The sequence below is a fragment of the Tupaia chinensis genome, unplaced genomic scaffold, assembly GCF_000334495.1.
Source record: "Tupaia chinensis unplaced genomic scaffold, TupChi_1.0 Scaffold000527_1, whole genome shotgun sequence".
In the NCBI taxonomy this organism is placed as follows: Eukaryota; Metazoa; Chordata; class Mammalia; order Scandentia; family Tupaiidae; genus Tupaia; species Tupaia belangeri.
In genome coordinates this window covers 8,376,176-8,395,974 of record NW_006160040.1, presented here as the reverse complement: position 1 = coordinate 8,395,974, position 19,799 = coordinate 8,376,176, and positions in this window count along the sequence as shown.

Below are 19,799 nucleotides of genomic sequence, written 5' to 3'. Positions count from 1 at the left end.
ATCTTAGCTGTAATCGAAGCCTGCCTTTCCTTTCTCTGGAAGCCCCTACTCTTTGCAGGAGCAGGTTAAGAGAGAGAGGACATCTGCTTTTCATTTGAGAGTTGACAGGTCATCAAGCATTAGTGGTTCTTGCTTAGTTCTTAACATTCTTTCCTCTGTTCCAATTTTACTTTTCTTCTATGTGCCTTGCTATAAATTCAGCCAAACCTCTAAACTAGGTTTCACTTCAAGAGTCATCATTTCTCTTACCTTTTTGCCCTCATCTTTTCCTCTGTTTAGTTATTTCACTGTAATTTTTAATTCTTCAGTTTTGGGGGGTCACTTACCAATTTCTACTTCCTTGTTGAGTCATCCCACCAATTAAAAAGACAATTTGTAGCATCTGCTCCTAACTACCAAGAAAAAATAAATAAATAAAATTCTTTATTTGTAAGAGAAGGTATGAGAGGGACCAGCACTCAGTGTAATGGCTATGTCGCTGGACTCCCATGTAATCAACCGCAGTTCGAGTCCTGGACCCAGTGGCTTAAACTCATGCTGGGCGCATGTGCGTGCGTGTCCAAGATCCTGAGAGGAGAATGGAGGAGAAGGGATTGCAGTGTGGCCATCCCCTGGGGGGTGATTTCTCGCTTTCTGTTTCTCTTTCTCTCTCTATCTTTCCAGCAAGCTCATGCACCCTATAGAAACACCTCAAAAAAAAAAAAAAAAAAAAAAAAGAAAGAAAGGAAAAGGTATGAGAGATAAAGTACTCCTTTGTTTTTATATTCATAAAGTATTTTTATGTTTATTTCAGTTTAGAAGTAGATGGTGATGCATCCAACACAGAAGCATATTTTTTATGTCCCTGAATCTGAGGGAGAATAACAGGAAATAGTTCTGAGAACAGAAGGACTAACTCCTCCCTATTATACTAGCTACATGGAGTACATGGAGAATACTCAAATTACTGATGAAAGGTCCCTTTCCTGGAGCTTTTGCAAATTAAATACATTTTGTTCTTGCCGTTGCCTTTCCCTCTCTTGTCTGTTAATTCTAAAACTATCGTGATAATTTTGTAATATCAAAAAAGTACAATTTTTCCTAATTTTTTTTTAATTTCTAAAAATTTTCCTCTTTTTTCCTTCTGTCTTCAAGTTTTGGGGTCCCAGAAACATTGTTATCTGAAATACGTCTTGAAAATTCACAAATAAACAAATGTGTGGAAATAAAATTAGTCATAGTCGTAGATTCTTTTTTTTTCAGATCTGATTAAAGAAATAAAAATTTGATTCAAGGACTCTTTGCTCTTCCAACTTGAGCTTGGCTCCAGCAATTCTGAAATAATCTCTTTCTTAATGATCTTTGCACACTGGAACAGGGACCATGCTACAGTCTGGGGAAATTGTATGGGGGCCATTGGGTAAAGAGGACTGACTTCCAAACAGAAGTCAATAGGGCTTCTAAAGATTCTGCCATTTAAGTGTCCCCCTCAGGGCTGAGGGGATAGACACTGCAGCTGTCCTGCAGGTTCTGATACAGGTGAGTTCCTTCTCAACACAGATTCTTGGAAAATAAGTCAATTGCCAGACTTCTCAGAGGCATTTTCTCAGCTTTGGGAGATGATAAAACTGTTTATAGGCACTGGAGTAGAAATGGAAGTATTTGGCTTCCAGGTCTGTCTCTGTAAAAAATCTGGTTCACACTCATTGCCAAGAGGAGTTTCCAGAAGTCTGTAGAAACACTAGGAACACCGTATTGGTGTCAGCTTTATAATTATGTATTGGTGCATAATCCAGTCCACAATTATTTATTTTTACTAAGTAAGTGGACTCTAAATCTATTATGACTGATTAAAGATATGTTTTACATGACTACATAATAACTGATATGTATAAAACAGAAACAAATTTCCATAAAACAATAATCTTACCTCTTATACTCTGCTATTTTGTATTCTATTTTAAAAATAAAATGTTATTTATTTTATAACATCTTATGACCCACCCACTAATGGGTAATGATCAGTAGGTTGAAAAAACACTATACTAAAAGCCAGACTGTGTTGGATGGTGGCCATATCAATATGAAGTACAAATGATTAAAATCTTTGAGAAATCTAGAGTCAAGTAGAGGAAAATAACAAATGCTATACAATTGTAAAACAAAATAATATTTATAAAGGTACGTTACTGGAGAAAACTATTTGAGTACCTAACTTGGGAGAGGAAGCAAGACAGTAGATGGGAAAGGCTTTCTGAAGGAAGGGGCATCTGAGGTGAGTGTTGAGGGAAGAATTGTTCATGAGGCGGATCGTGAGGTGGAAGGGGTCAGGGAGTTACGTAATAAAAGGAGAAAATGTGTGAGAGGGGGCACACAGAAACGGCACTGGTCCCCGTTACAATCACAAACATCCTTAAAATGCAAGAGAGAAATGAAGAGGTCAGACTGATGAAAAATGAAAACTTATCTACCATTTCTGGCCTTCAGATGGCAAAAAGGGGCTCCGAGCTAAAAAACTGAGTAGCTCCCAGAAGAGAGAAAACATAAGGAAGCAGCCTGTACAGGTCTCAGGCCCTCTTAATCCTTGAATTTAACCCTGCAAGACCCTTTTAGACTTCTGCTGTGCCCTAAAAATCGGTAATATATATCTGTGTTATTTTAAACCACTAAGTTTGCGGTCATTTGTTGCAGAAACAATGAAAACCAGTAGAGTTGGCGACTTTATTTTCTTGGGGTAGGTGATAGGAAAGGTAATGAGGCAGGTCTCTGAGCTCTTGCTCACTAGGTTCTAGATTCAGTATTTATTTAGTGTCTTTCCTTAAAGTTTATGGGCACTGACAAACTAGTTAATTAATATTTGGAGTCAGAGGGTCTACTTAATAATCATACAATTTGTCTTTGACTTATTTTCACAGTTCAAGTTAATACTTGTCAGATAATTAATTATGTTATTTCCTGTCATTACATACAGTAAAGCCAACTAAAGTAGCCAATAGGAGCTACCCAGACATAAAAATGAGATAAATTTTACTCTCTACAGGAGCAAAAGTATTCTCTTTCAGAAACAACAGGATTCTGAATTAAAGAATGAATGCGCCATTTGAACATAGGGAAACCTTCCCTAAAACAGAGATAAACCAGCATGTACTGAAGGTATTAATTGCTCAGTTGAAGGACTTTTGATATCCTTTCATTATCATCTTGAATAACATCACTCAGCGTGATGGGAAACTGACAGTTGTATTTAAGCATACACTTTGAGAATGGTAGTATTATATTCTCAGCAGATTAAAAGCTGCAGTTTCGATTAAAGGATGTAAAATGACATATCAGAGAAGCTTAATATTCAGGGTGATCTATATCATAGATTAAAAATTTTTAAATCTATACATGTACAATAGAGAATAAGGATTTAATTTATAAAGCAAATTTTACCTGTTCTAGAAAGTTCTTCATTAAAATTACTTTTTTTTTCAATATTTTTGTACACCTGTAAAGATGAACATTAACATTTTTCTCTCTATTTCAGAGCTTATCTGTTAAAACTTATCACAATTACATTAACTCTGGACACTTGTTAAGATCACAAACTAGAATACTTTCTCAAATATTCAGTGAAATATAATGCCTAAATCACCTAATACAAGGAAATATTCAGTAGACAAATGCAAAAAATCTGGTCTATGAAATCAAATGTGTTTATGTTAATAAAGTTTCTTTTGTACCTAACTTAATTGCTTTACACAGCGATACCATTATAATTCAGTTAATTAAGTCTAATCTTCCTTGAAAATAAAATGCAAATTTAAGTTCCCATTTTCAATGCACCATATGTTTCTTTCTTATTAGAATATGTTAGAGGTTAAATGTAGGTATTCAAATATATTTATTGATCTAACTGTCATGTTGAAATTGCACAGCTTGATAAACAGTAGCTTCTTCTACATGCCCTGTGGTCGTATTGCTTCTGGTGCATTTTCATTTCCACCAAGTAAAAGCATTATGTGACAGGAAATATAAACAAGCTAATGCTTTAACAATGACCTTTGTGAACATTTTATTTTGGTGACTGAAGGATATATTTTGAGCAACTAATTGGAACTTACATTTTTTTCATATGGTTTCAACATGCAGGCAGATGAGCTATGCAGTAATTTTCCTGAAAATATTTCTGGACCACCCAAACTTTCCTGTTAATTCCACATCAACTGTAGTCTCAAGCAAAAATCTGTGCACCTATCATTTACCATAAAACACTCTGCCTTGAAAATCATAAATATAACTTTCTGCTCTTTGAGTATATTCTTCCATTCTTCAGCCTTATTCCAACTTCCTCAACATTAACTGCTTTTTAAATTAAAATAGACCCTCAATCTTTGTTACTCTCTTTTATTTCAGTCTATCATTACTTAACTCCTCTGTCTCTGTCTCTGTCTCTATTTTACTCTCTCTTCACACTAATAAATCTCAATCGTGCCTTCTTCAACTCCTATGGATAGAGAGCTGAAAATCTTTCAACTGTGTACATTAGCCCTACAATGTTTGATCCGTAACTATGGCATCAACCTTTCCATTATCCTTGGTGCATTAGTGATGGTAGGCTCTCTTATGTTGCCCTTACAAGTAAATATCCAAATATCAGTAGCTTAATGCAGTAAGACTTTCTGGTCATATTGTATTCCCACCAAGTCATTGCTCCTCCATTCTGCAACACATGACCCTTAAGATTTTCATAGCCAGGGATAAGAGATCATGGAGCAGGTACACCCTCATGAACCACCTTCTACTGGTGTGTTGCCTCACTTTGGCTTAGATGAGTCTAGATGCATGAGTGCTCAGGAAATGTAGAGAACAAGACAGATATTTGCAGAACGCTAGCAATGTCTGCCATATGATTAACTCTGATCTGTTTTCCTCAGGTCTAGTTTGATTAGTTAGATTTTAATCACATCCTGATAGCCTTAAATCAATTTCTGCCTCTTCCCATTCTTTGTAAATATCCCTTTTCTTCTTCTACAAAAAGATTTAATGTTTTTAATTTGATCTCCTTTCACTTTTCAATCTGTTTGTTCCTCCTCACCTCTCTTCTACTCCTGTGCCAACTTACCGACTCAACTTTCCTCACCAACACCATGGTTCCTCATTATTTCCTTGATTATCTTTTCTCCTAGGATTTTTTCTTCAACCTAAAGCATGAATTTTATTAAAATCTATCTGAAATACTCCTTTCATCTCCTACCCATTTCATCTTCTCATCAAAACTCTTAAAGTTCTAGATTCTTATCTCTTGTGCACTCATAATGTCATTTTAATCTAGCTAAGTTCTGCAGTTTCACGCGATAAGCTCCAAATACAAAGGACATCTCCACTCTTTATCTTTCAGCACTTATCTACCACATTTGACTATGCTAATCAGTATCTAGTTCTGAAAATTTTCCTTCACTTGTATTTAAAAAGAACATACTCTTTTGATCTTTTCCTGTCTTTGCTTTTTCCTCTACTCTTTAACAGATTTTTTTCCACCAGACTTTAAAATGTTGATACTTTAGGAGTCTTCATCCTCAGCAGTTGATCTTTTTATTTGTACTCTCAAAGGGAGAAATTGTCCCAATTTTGTTTTCTAAGGCCAACTAGATGAAAATCTTTTTATCTGGTCAAAGTCACTACTGTGAATATAAGGTCTTAGAGTCATGGAATTGTTACCTAAGATTACACCACTCCATTGGGATGTTTTAAAGGCACCTCAAATCAATTTTTTTAAGTGAACTTATTTTCTCAACACAACAGTTCAACTGAAACTTTTTCTTCAAGTCTGTATGTCAGTTGATGACAACATATTTTACCCTGATGCCAAAGTAAAATCTTTGTTAACTCTTTCTTCCATATCACCAGTAGAATCTTTGAACTCTTTTTTTCATCTGCTCAATGACAAACCAATGATGAAGGCCAATATCATTTAGTATATAATCTTTAAATCTCTCTGAAACCATTCCTACTCACATTTCCACAGTTTACATACTTTTCAATTCTCAATTTATTTCACCAATAGTCTCTTAAATGATGTTCCACTTCGTCATCCTGTCTTCTCAAGTCTATCTTTTATCCCCATAAATTTAGGTAATGTCACTCTACTAATTAAAATTCTAAAATAATTTCTTACTACTCATATATATATATATAATAAAGTATAAAACCCTGATTAGGACATTTAAGAATGCTTTCCATCTGTTCTTTGGCTGCCAGCCCAGCTTTAGCTTTTAACCTGTACTGTGTGTTGTGTTCTCACAAGACTGAGCTATTGGAAGAGCAGGAACACACCCCGATGCTTCTCTGTGCTTCTGATCATGCCTCTCCCTTTCCCTGGAATGTCCCTTCCCACTCTTCACCTAGCTAGGTCATCCCATCCTCTTCCCCATTCTTCACAACAGTGGCACTAATCTAAAGAATCTTTTGCTCATGGACCTCCTAAAAGACGCTCGAAAAGCCATGCACTTTTTTGCAGTATCTTGACATTTTTCATCATATTTCTTAAGTAGTTATAAAAAGTATAATGTTATTTTTATTGCCAGAGGGGATACGTTCTTGGCAGATAGAATGAGAACCTCCCAACAGGGACTGGTTATGCTGCAATCTCTCCATTTCTCTGTCCCATCAGGATTTAGAACACACAGCCCAGCATATTTCTCAATCTTCCAGGGCCAGAAATTGAACTGTGTTTGGTCATGTGAAATCTGGCCTTCTGTGCACAGTGCTTAACCACCATGCAGGGATGGCCCTAAAAAATGTCATTTTAAGTATAATGTAAATGTTGACATTATAGAACAAGAGTCAGCCAACTATATGCCACACACATAGCCTAACTAAGACTCTCCAGTTATTTCTGTAAATAAAACTGTACTGGGAGACAGTAATATTCATTCACTTACATGGTGTCTCTGTCTTCTTTCATATTACACTTGCAGAATTTAATATTTACTAAAGAAACCATGTGGCCCACAAAGACTTAAATAGTCAATATCAAATCCTTAGCAAAAAAATTTGGGAAATCATATTCCAGAATAAAATTCTATTTTTAAAGAACATTTTTCTTTACTTTATTTATCATTATTGGTATTTTCAATTTGACCAGAATGATACAGAGAGAGAGAGAGAGAAAGGGAAAGCAAGAAAGCAAGCCACCAGGTCTGGTACTTGAACTGTGGTCAGCCATGTGGAAGTCCAGAGCCCCTAACCATCATGCCATCTGTTAGCCCTCAGAGTAAAATTCTTACACTAGTTTTAAAAATTTGTCCAATGTAATCTATGTAGCATAATAACTCAAAAGTTGTTTATTTTGTTTATAATTTATTTCAAGAATTCTTAAGCAAATCAGAAATTATATGTAATTTTTTTTCTCCTTGAATTAATATTTTCATTTTATTTTACCACCTGTATAGTCAGGGTTCTCTAGAGAAACATAACTGATAGGAGATACGCATATATGATGATGAGATTATGTATAAGGAATTGGCTCATGTGCTTAAGAAAAATGACAAGTCTAAATTCTGCAGAGCTGATTCATATGCCAGTCTGGCCCCAAAGTCAGGAGGCTGCTATCAAACCAGGAGGAGCTATGTCCCAGTTTGAAGGCCAAGGTGGGAGACTTCTTTTACTCAGAGTAGTTAGTATTTTGCTCTCTTTGGGCCTTCAACTAATTACATAAGGCCCACCTTCATTACAAAGGACAATCTGCTTTACTTAGCCTATTGATTTAATTGTTAATCTTATTCAAAAACATCCTTACAGAAATGCTAAGAAAAATGGTTAACCAAGTATCTTGGCAACCCATGGCCCAGTCTAGTTGATACAATTAATCATCACACCACCTAATAATACCCCAATATATTTTATGCTGAAATATTTTACAGATGACCTTATTGTTAGTCTCTGCATTAAAAAAATACAAATTTAAAAAATATATTTTATCTTTTTTTAATTTAAAAGTGTAAACTTTTTCCATGTTCTATGTGTTGAATTTTTTTTTCCATATTGGGAATTATAATGACTATCTCTGCAAAATTGATTTAAATAACAAATAAAAATCAGTTTTTTTATAGATTATTAAACATAAAGTCTAAAATTTTAATAAGAATTTATATTTAATTACATGGATATGGGCTGGCTCCATGGTCTAATGGCTCATACAGCCTGATCCCACACAACTGATTATGAGGGTCAAGTTCTGGACCCAGAGACTTGAGAAACACACTAGGCATGTGTGTCCAAAATCCCCAAAGGAGGCAGAGATGGAAAAGGAGATATTACAGAATTCCCTATTCCCCTTGTGATGTACCCTCTGTATCTCTGGCAGGTTCATATGCCCTTTTTAAAAAAAAGTAATTGCTTTTTCTTTAAGTAATTTGTATGTGTATTTGAATAAATAGCATTTAATCTTAAATTGAGAAAGGATCTGTCATCACTTATGTACTTACTTTTTATTTTTAAAATGTGAATAATAAGAACATAAGTTATCCCTTCTTAGCGAACTTACTGTCTACGTACTCTTAGACACCTGGTTAACCACAACAACCTTCTGAACACAAAGATGTACTAACCCGACTTAGGTTGTAGTAGGAATAATGCAGCAGTCATGTAAGTGACTGCGAGCAAAGCAACAAGCCATGAGGAGGAATTCATAGATGTGCTGCTGGTCTTCTGACAGCATGTTCCTATCTGAGACTGATTATAATCTTTTCACTTACTTGCTCTTGAGGATTTCTGGGCACAACCTAGGCTTTACTTCTGTTTTTGAAGAAAAGTCTCAGCTAAGGATGAGGAGAACTTCTTCAGCACACAGAAAAATATTTATACTGAACTAATCTATAAATTAATGGCAGAGTTGAATAAAAATAGTGACTAAATTATCAATTTATTTTTAACCTTGACTCCACACATTGTATATCTTGAACACTTATATCGGAATGTTTAACAAAGACAGTTTTCCCACTGTTGAGGATAGTGTCTACTTGAAAAGTATGGTGGTTCCAAATGGGCATGTTTCTATCCATAACATTTTTTTAAAGAATTTTTTATTTAATTTTATTTATTAGCATTATTTTAATTTGACCAGAAATAGAGAAAGAAGGGGAAAGTAAGAAAGCAAGCGGCCAGGTCCAGGTCTTGAACTTCAGTTGGCCATGCGGGAGTCCAGCGCCTCCTTCTATCATACGCCACCTGCTAGCCTCCATTCATAACTCTTGAAGGAAATCATTATAGGGACCAACAGTTGGCGTAATGGCTATGTCACTGGACTCCCATGTAGTTGATTGCGGTTCGAGTCCTGGACCTGGTGGCTTAAACTCACGTGGAGTGTGTGTGAGGGCGTGCCCAAGATCCCGAGAGGAGAATGGAGGAGAAGGGATTGTGGCATGGCCATCCCCCCCAGGGGTGATTTCTCGCTTTCTGTCTCTCTGTCTCTCTGTTTCTCTCTGTCTTTCTGGTGAACGCATGTGCTCTATAGCAAAAACCTCTTCAAAAAATAAGGAAAAAGAATATCATTACAATAGCCTGATCACTGGCCTGGGGCAAAGCAGGGAAGATGGAGAAGTCAAGTTCATTTTGCCCAGGATTCTTTCAATCCTGTTGTCAGACTAATTTCTTTAATCTGAAAGGAAATTGGAATGAAGAAGAAAATCAAGGAAAATCTTGTAATTCAGAAACTGACCAAATGATTTCTGTATTCATTTGCTGGAGTAATCATACAGATGTACCACAGACTGACTGGCTTAGACAACACAAATTGATGTTCTCATGACTCCATAGGCTAGAAATCTAAGATCAGGTTTCTCCTGAGATCTCACTGTTTCCACATAATCTTGCCTCGACGTATGGTTGTGCCCTAATCTCTTCTTTTTATAAGAACACCAGTCAGATTGGATTGGGGCCCACCCTGGGAACTCATTTAGTCTCAACCACTTCTTTAAAGTCCCTGCCTCCAAAAAGCCACATTTCGAATGTGAAAGAGGGACACCATTCAGTCCATAATAATCCCTGAGGAAAATAATGACTGAATTTTACCTTAATTACATCTTTGGTTTTATTTTCTGATGAAAACCTTATTTTTCTTTCTCATCCTCACTCAGACTATAGAATTATACTATTTTAGGACTTAATAAGTGCTTCAGATAGTGAAGGAAAGCATTAGTCTCCGTGTGCCTCTACTTTATGCCAGCATTAGTGATTGCGAAAGATAGCCAAAATTAGGGCTGGCAGGTGGCATGGTGGTTAAGGATGCTGGACTCCCATATGGCTGACTATGTTTTAAGTCCTGGGCCTGGCGGCTTGCTTTCTCACTTCCTCTCTTTCTTTCTCTCTCTGGTCAAATATAAATAAATAAATAAATAAATAAATAAATAAATAAATAAAGTTAAATAAAATAATTCTTAAAAAAAAAAAAGCCTAAATTGCTCCCGTTACATGGGAAAACTTTCTATATCTCTAGGTATATAAGGAGTAATCAAAATAAATACTGGGACATAGATGTGTAGCATACACTATGCAAACCCTTACAATGGAGTTCATCGTGTGTGTTGTTTTGTTATTTTTACATGTTCATTTCTTATACTCATTTCTGAGTTCCTAGCAGGGAAGGATTTTTCTAATGAGATTTAGTCTTAGGAACAATCACCTTGTGCATGGCGATCTCTCAGTAAATATTGAATGAAGACTGAAAATCAGTTAAACATCTCATTTTAGTTTTTGCTACATTTCAATTGATAATATGTAGATTTTCTGTTAGTTGGTATAAATCACTAGACTTTCTGGTGAGCATACAGGAATTGACTAGTACTTCAATTTTATTTATGTCTTCAGCAAAGAATGCTCTCCACATCCAGATGGGAGGAAAGCATGGGATAAAAACAAGAAGTTTGAGCTTTGTGAACTTTCCTTGAATGTTCAAAGCTACTCATACTTTAAACCTATTTCCTCACTTTAAGTGCTTGTAAGAAAACGTCAGTGTTTTTAGGGGAGGAAGCATCTTGTTCTATTTCAAACTCCTTTTCCTGTGCAGGAAGCTGATTTTTTCCCTTCTGTCTCTCAGTAAAGTGGGTTCTGTACCAACAGACCAGTGCCTTGTCTTATACCGTTTGCTAACTCTTCTTGCCACATCTCTGCATTTTTACTAAAGTATCCATTGGAGAATCACACTCTCTGGCTGTGATGTTGGAAATGCTTGTCTGTTAACTTTTAAGTTTCTAATACAGATGGTTAGTTCCCATAAAGCATTTTCCTCACTTGGCCAAACATACCCATGGGAGATGACAGAGTGACATAGCATGTATATAATTCTCTTTGTGACTCTCAGAGTCAGTTTTGTGTGTGAGTTATTTGTAATCATGGGCAAAATAACAAGACTTTCTCTACATTTATAGATGACAAATATTATTAGTACTAAAAAGTGTGATAGCACAGTGTTAGCTAAATTAAACCCTACTCCGTGAGGTTATTTATAAATATTCCCAGATGGAAAGTATAGACAAATAAAAATGTCAGTCTCAATTATCCACATACTGTTAGAGAAAAACTATTAATATGAGAACAAATATTTTTTAGTGTGTATTGATGCACTAGATATTCTGGGGGACATTCCATAGAAAAAAACTAAAAGTCAATTTTTAATTAAAGCCCAAAAGGTATATGAACACATATTATACACTGTAGGTAAAGATACAACTAAGATAATTTTCTAACTATAATGTAAAAATGTTAAAACTTAACAATTTATTTATTATGTGCAAGATTACATAAATTTAGTGACACATTTTAGATGTCAGCCACCAATGTCTTGCTCTCAATGAAGTGCAGAGATATAAATCAATGCAAGAAATGTACATTTTGAAACAAAGGCAAGATGCGTTTATCTTTTCAGTGATAAGTAAGGTCTGGGAAGTTCTTGAAGTCTTTACAAAGATCATCCAAATTAAAACCAGACTATACAAGTTGAGGAACAAAATAAAGAGGCTAGTTAAATAAGCATTGATTAAAAATTGGAGAAATCATATATATATATATATATATATATATATATATACACACATACACACATACACACATCACTTATACAGAAAATATTTATTTACTTTTCTACAACTAACTTATTTTTAGAAACTTATTTTGCAATACTTCTGTAAAACTTTATTTATTTCTTCTGTGTGTGTGTGAGAGAGAGAGATAGACTGAGAGATACACAGAGAGATAGGTAGTCCCTAATAGAATTTTCACACTCCAGTCCACCCGCAGTGAACAAATGGCCCAAAACGGAGGGCACATATACCTAGCATGTTCAGGAAAGTATTGTTTGGGACAAGAACCAGAACCTTTCCTACATGGGTGCAGTTGTGTAATCACTGTGCCATTGCCTGGACCCAATGACCCTGCTTTTAATAACCATGAAAAATCTATAAGGTAGGTGTTTTATTTTTCTCTTTACATATGAAAAAAATTGAGGTTCAAAGAGGGTAGATCAATGATCTTACAGCTAGAATTAGAAGAGCCAAATCTGAACTTCCTTCTAAATTTACCATGTCAACATTCCTCTTTTATAAATAGGGCCTGACATATTTGTTTCTCAGGTTTAACTTTGAAAATCACCATCAGGACATGATAACAACAACTGTGCCTTAGATATTTTATTATATTGGCCTACCGTCATCCTTTAACTTTATTCATTCCCCCGTAGTACCAGTCATTTTGTAAAATGATAGCACTGAAAGAGACCTAAACCTCTCTTTTTGTTTATGATAAAGCAATGACTCAGTGAAGTTAGTGTACTTTGTCCTGTACAGTCTAAGTAATTATTGGCAATTTTCAAGTAGAACTTAGCTTTTCCAATTCCTACTCCTTTCTTTCTCTCTTTTTGTTTGGAGAGATTTTTGCTATAGGGCACGTGTGCTCGCCAGAAAGACAGAGAGAGAGATAGAGAGACAGAAATCAAGAAATCATCGCTCCCCCCCCCCATGGGGAATGGCCACGCCTCAATCCCTTCTCCTCCATTCTCTTCTTGGGACTTTGGGCATGCACGCACATGTGTCCGGCATGAGTTTAAGCCACCGGGTCCAGGAGTCAAAACGCGATCGACTACATGGGAGTCTAGAGACATAGACATTACACTAACTGCTGATCTCTCTTTCTCTTTTTAAAAGAGACTTTCTATAGTGCATGTGCTCTCAACAGAGACACAGAGACACAGAAACAGAAAATGAGAAATCACTGCCCTTGGAGGATGGGCACAGTGTAATCCCTTCTCCATTATTCTCCTCTCAGGATTCTGGGCAAGCATGCAAATGCTCCCAGTGTGAATTTCAAGTCACCAGGTCTAAGACTTGACCCATGGTCAACCAAATAGAAGTCTAACAGTCTAATTACTATGCCACCTGCTAACCCCTCTAATTCCTATTTCAGTGGTCTTCCCATTACATTTCTAATTAGTCACATAATCAAAAAAATGATTGAAAGTATGTTTATTTAAGTGACACAAATCTGTCATTCTCTCTTACTTGTGCTTTGTAATTCAGTTGAGAGATATAAAGTTCTGACGTCATTATGGCCCAGCTATCATGGCACATCTGGGTTTGGTTCCTAGCATAAGCTAAACAGGCTGTGTGTGGTGGTGTGCATATATGGTTCTAGCTATTGGGAAGATTGGGTAGGAAAACTGTGACACAGAAAAATCTTGTGAAAAATACCTCTCTTTACACCCACACAGTCTCTTTCTCCTAACAAATGAAGTAATTAATAAAGTGTCATCAATCATAAATTTACTAATGTACTTCAGAGCAAAGAGATCAATGTGGGCTGTGGTGGCAAATGAATGAAAGGAAACAGGGAGGCTGGGCCTTTATTAAACCCTCATGAGCCATTGGGTTACAATGGCACACACCTGTAATCCCAGCTACTTAGGAACCTGAGACAGCAGGATTATGAGTTTGAGACCAGTGTGGGCAACATAACAGGGCTCTCCTTCCAAAAAACAAAAACAAAACATAACCTTCATGACAATTCTGATGGAGTTAGGGCCAAAAGAGCATTTTAGGGAAGGAAAACAGTCTTATCTTAGCCTTTATGCCATAAACTTTTTATAAATGCTCCATGAAATTGTGATCAGTTCTTAAATGTATTACTTCTATAAAATACAGGCTTTGGGGATCACTATTGGGTGGACTGCTGAGTTGAGCAGGGCCAAGCAGACAAGAACCTGGACGGTACATGAAGGATTTAAATGGCATGGCCGGGTCTAGCAGATGGAGTAATAATGGTTACATCATTTGTCCCCTACATAGTCTCCCACATAACTGACTATGGTTTGAGTCCTGAACCTGGTTGTTTAAAACTCATACAAGGTGTGTGTGCGTGCATGCCCAAAATCCTGAGAAGGGATAGTGGGTGGCCATCACCCCTGAGGGAGTGATTTCTTGCTTTCTGTCTCCCTCTTTCTGGTGAGCACAGACACTCTATAGCAAATGACTAAATAAATAAATAGGCAAACAAACAAACAAATAAATAAATAGCTGGCTCCATGTTGAGCTAACACCAAAGAAAGGTTGCTTTTTTCCTTTTCACTGTGAGATCTCTGCTTCATGAAAACAGAAGAGAGAATGATCAGGGAGGTAAATGTTTCTATTTAAATAGTGGCAGCACACCTGAGAACTGAATCAAAGAAATAATTAGATCTTTCTTAAGATGCAATGAAGCAAGAGTGATTATGTAGTAGTTATCGCTGACAGGCTTGTTAGTTCCTACAGGTGCTTGACCATCAATTTCTTTTGCTCTTTCTTCTTCTTTTTTTGACTTTTTTATTGTTATTAATTATTGTCAGAGGGTGTCTGTACTCATGAGAGTGAGAAAGAAAGAGAGAAAAAGAGAGGAATCAAGCTCCTCCCCTCTCAAGGGGCAACGGTCATGTCCCAACCTTTTCTGCATTTCTCTCTCCTTTCAGGATTTTGGACATGTGCACACATGTGCCCAAAAAGTTTTTTAAGTTGCTGGCCATGTTGGAGCCAGTTCTCTTAACAAGTAAGCTACGGGGCCAGCCTAACAATTTCTAATATTCAAAAGTAGGCTGCAAAGACAAAAAGTTGACGATGTAACAGCAATGCCCAAGGTGGCTTCTCAGGAGTCAGTAAGAGGATTAGTCCAGCTGGAGCTGATGGCCCACAGTGACATGAAGAAAGGAACTGGCTATCACACAGATTAAAGAGAGCTTGATGAACAAGTTCACCAAACCTCAACAGGATTGTGGTTATGGGTAAAGTGTAAGTTCAAATGGAATTCAGTCTCATTTCCTTTTCCTAAGGTTCCTTTACAGAAATAAATGTGTGTATGTGGGAGCAGGGCAGGGGCTAGCAAACAAAAAATAAGTCACTTAATATCTCATACTAAAAGAAGTAAGGCAGAGAGCCTTCCTGGCCTGCCCTAGAATACAAAACTTGTTACTTTCCCCTTCAAATATTATTTTTATTTTTAATTTTTTAAAGGTTTTTGTCATAGGATGCATACACTTACTGGAAAGAAAGAGAGAAACAGTAAGAGGAAAAATAGGTATGATCACATATTGATCTCTTTTCCTCCATTCTCCTCCTGGGATTTTGGTCTTGCAATCATATACAACTGGCATGACTCTCTGGGTATGGGACATAAAACATAGTTGGCCATGTAAGAGTCCAGTGCCTTAACACTAGGCCCACCTACTGGCTCTTCTCTTCCAGATATTTTAAGGGATATTATCTTTATTGACAGGAATCAGTGGGTTTCAAGTATATGTTTAATGAACAGATTGTTTTATGACAGAGTCTGAAGATCGAGAACCTATGAACATTTAAAAAGAAAAATTTAAATAATAAAATGGAGAAAATAATAACGATGTGAAGGGCCGAAAAGGACTTTAATTTTTTTGGATCACTCAGTTAAAACAATGAGTGAAGAGAAAAGAGCTGTTCTTTAAAAAAAAAAAAATCAGAGAATAAGCAAAGATGCACGTGATGCAAGACTTCCTTCCTTCCAAAGAAAACATATGCATTTAAAAAAAGTGATATCAGCAGATGGTGTTAATGGTTATGTCACTGGACTTCCACATGGCCATCCACAGTTTGAGACCTGAAACTGGAGACTTGAAACTCACACTGGGTGCATGTGTGTGTATGTCCAAAATCCTGAGAGGAGAATGGAGAAGAAAGGATTGCGTCATGGCCACCCCTACTGGAGGGGGTGATTTCTTGCTTTCTATCTCTCCGTCTCTCCTTGTTTTTCCAGCAAGCACAAGCACCCTATAACAAAAATCTCTAAAAAAAGTAAAATAATCAAAGAATATAATAAATTGATACACAATCATATCCACAAATGGATTAGGTAATAAATAAAAAATATATTCATGAGTAAAATTGAAAAATCAATATGACTAGCTAATCTGATAACTATATAACTAAAATAGCAATTATGAAACTTCAAATGACACAACTTTGCAGTATTTTAAATTTTTATTTTATAAAAGTAAAATACATATAAGTAAATACATATTTAGATTAAATAACAAAATTTCTAATAATATTTAAAACATGTAGTATACTAAGCTGAGTGCATTTTGGTGGAAATGCTCATAGAAATATATTTAGGAGTAGGACAAGCCAGTGGTGTAGTGGTTAAGGTGGCCGGATTCCACCTGGCCGACTCAGCAGTTGGACCCAGGGGTATGAAAAACACACCATAATTGTTTTTAAAAAATAAAAAGAAGAAAGAAAAAGATATATCTAGGTGGTAATGGGCTCAAAGTTGAGTTCCTTTCAATTACTGAGAAAAAGACTTGTATTTCAAAACGGGACTGAAATATAATAGGGGAAAAATGTTAGTTAAAAATATGTGTCATAATTTTGACAGGACCAGCAGTTAGCGTAATGGCTATGTCGCTGGACTCCCACGTAGTCGACCATGGTTCGCGTCGGACCTGGTGGCTTATAAAACTCACGCCGGGCACATGTGCGTGCGTGCCCAAGATCCTGAGAGGAGAATGGAGGAGAAGGGATTGTGGAGCGGCCATGCCCCCGGGGGGTGATTTCTCACTTTCTATCTCTGTCTGTCTGGTGAGCACACATGCCCTATAGCGAAAAGCTTCTCCAAAAAAAAACATATATATGTGTCATAATTTTGAGGTACAAAATTTGATATTTTGTAGTCTGAGTGTAGTCTGGTGAGAATAAATTTCAAAAATTTAAGAAGATACAAAATTAAAATCTTAAGCAAAAGTAGTAGCAATTGTATGGCAAGTAGAAAAGTAAAGACAAAAAAAAACGAAAGAAAGCAAAGAACACTACACTTTTATTCCTAAACATTTAAGGAACTCATTAGAAAGTAAATATGTACATCTATTCCAACGTTTATGACCAAGATAGCAAAGAGGAAATTAGCATAGATAAAAGAAACGTGTTATTGTGGAGATGTGTGTGTGTGTGTGTGTGTGTGTCTTTGTGTGTACAGAACAGACATTTTACAGGTGAGAGAGTGAGAGAGAACAGAACCGATGAATAAGGTTTTATGGCTAGATTTAAACAACTGCAAGTTGATCTTTCAAGCTCAACAGTAAGATGAACATGGGGTTTTAAGTGAAAACCTATACTCTGTAGGGTCACATACTTTCTTTCAAGTATAACATTGCATAGTTGTGGATTAGGAGTTTTGTGAAGACTTGGCATTGCACAACTTATTATGACAGATTCATCAAACCATGGATCAAGTCTCACCTCTCTTTTATAAGTCCAGGTTTTATGTTGCATGATATATAAAATGTAGGCGCACTTTAGGTACACTGGAAGATCTAGGGTCACCTTTCAAAGCACACTAAATGAACACATTAGTCATTTTGCAAAATTTTATATACTCAAAAATGGAGTGAAGAAAAGGCTTTGATGAAAGAAAACAAATTTTTAAAAAACTATTATTAATATTAATAAGGTGATTAAGATGAAAGAGAATAATAGGAAAGGAAAGAATGAAAGGAACGTAGCTGCATGGAAGCAGATTTCTCTGTGAGCTGCAAGTACACATTTTGAGTGAAAAATAATGAATACTAGTAATTAGAATGAAATTTGATTTTATTAAAGTATCACACAATGAAAAGAGGGTACATTGATAAATTTAGGTAAATCTTCTCTGAAACTAGTTTATTGAAAAGAGGACTTTGTTCTTCTTCCTATTTATTTATTTTAGAGAGATCTTTGCATAGGGCATGTGCACTCATCAGAGAGACAGAGACAGAAAGTGAGAAACTCCCTCCAAGAGGGATGACCACATTGCAATCCCTTCTCCATTCCCCTCTTGGGATTTTGGGCACACATACACATGCACCTGGCATTAGTTTTAAGCCACCAGGTCTGAAGTTCAAACCACAGTCAATTATGTGGTAGTTCAGTGACATAACCATTACACCATCTATAGGTACTATTTCCTCCTACTTTTGAAATTGAAAAAAAAAAATTGCAGAGGGTATGTGTGCTTGCTAGAGAGAGAGAGAGAGAAAAGGAAAGCACCCCTCCCACACACAGTGGAAGGTGATCACAATTCAGTTCCTTCTCCTCCATTTGTTCACTCTGTTAGGATTTTAGAAATGCATGCACACTCACCCAGCATGTTGTCCAAGCCACCAGGTTTGCAATTTGAACCATCTGGTCAGTCAAGTGGGTTCAAGGTTAAGAGATCACCAGAGGGGGGGGGACCCCAAAACAGAACATTTTATTAAAGATTATGTGCTTTCCTGAATTGGCACCATGCACACATTTCTTATTCATTGATTATTGTCTCAGCTTGCTGACTAGAAAGGGCTGAGTCAGAAAAGAATGAAAAGAGATGATGTAGTTACTCATTTCTCCCTCCTCATGTTTTGTATCTTGAAGTATGTATGGCTTTACCACTGACCAACTAAGTGGGAGAGTGGAAAATTAGCAGGGACAAAGGGGATAAAAAGGAAAAGAAAATATTTTCAGGGGTTTCAGCTATAGGTGAACAGATGGCTTTAAAATATTAGTGAATTTTATAGTAGGCAAGAAAAGTATTTGAAGCTTGATGCCTTGAAACACTTTTCAAATGATTATTCTTGACTCTTAGCCTGAACCTGCATAGGATAAAATATACCAAACAATTGCTTCAGGCTGCCTGAGATCATTCCCATCAATAAATAGACACAATTGGTACAGCAGACGGTTTACTGATATACTGCTTCTACTATGTTAATGGGGTCGTAAACAAGAAAAAATACTCCCAAGGCTAGTATTTTTCACATGTTATAGAAAACCAGGAAAATCTCAGTCTAGACAAATAACTACTATACTTTCATTTTCAACTACTGACTTTTCCGATTCAGTTGACTATCAGGTTGTCTGTGATAAAGTGGCGTTGCTAGGCAACAAAGGTAGTCTGTGCTACTCATGGGTGTGAGGAGCTGCTGTTTGAGAGTGTTTACAAAACCTGTATTTGTCTATAAATGCCTAGTACCTATCACTGTTTTTGTACTGAATATCACAAATGATAACAAAGGATATTAATAATATGTAACAAATGAATTCTACATTTTGATGAAATTTAGTTTGAGGAGTTTGAAGTGCCACAGATTATAAAGGGTTTTACTCTACAAAAAAGGTTAATAATCACTGGACTAAGGACAATAGAGATTTATATAAAATTAGAATCCAATTTTGGAGGTCAGAAAATTTGCCTATCTTTATCAATATATAGTATTTTTTTTAATTGCATACAATATATATATTTTTTAATTTGCTACATCCTATATGCTCTCACTG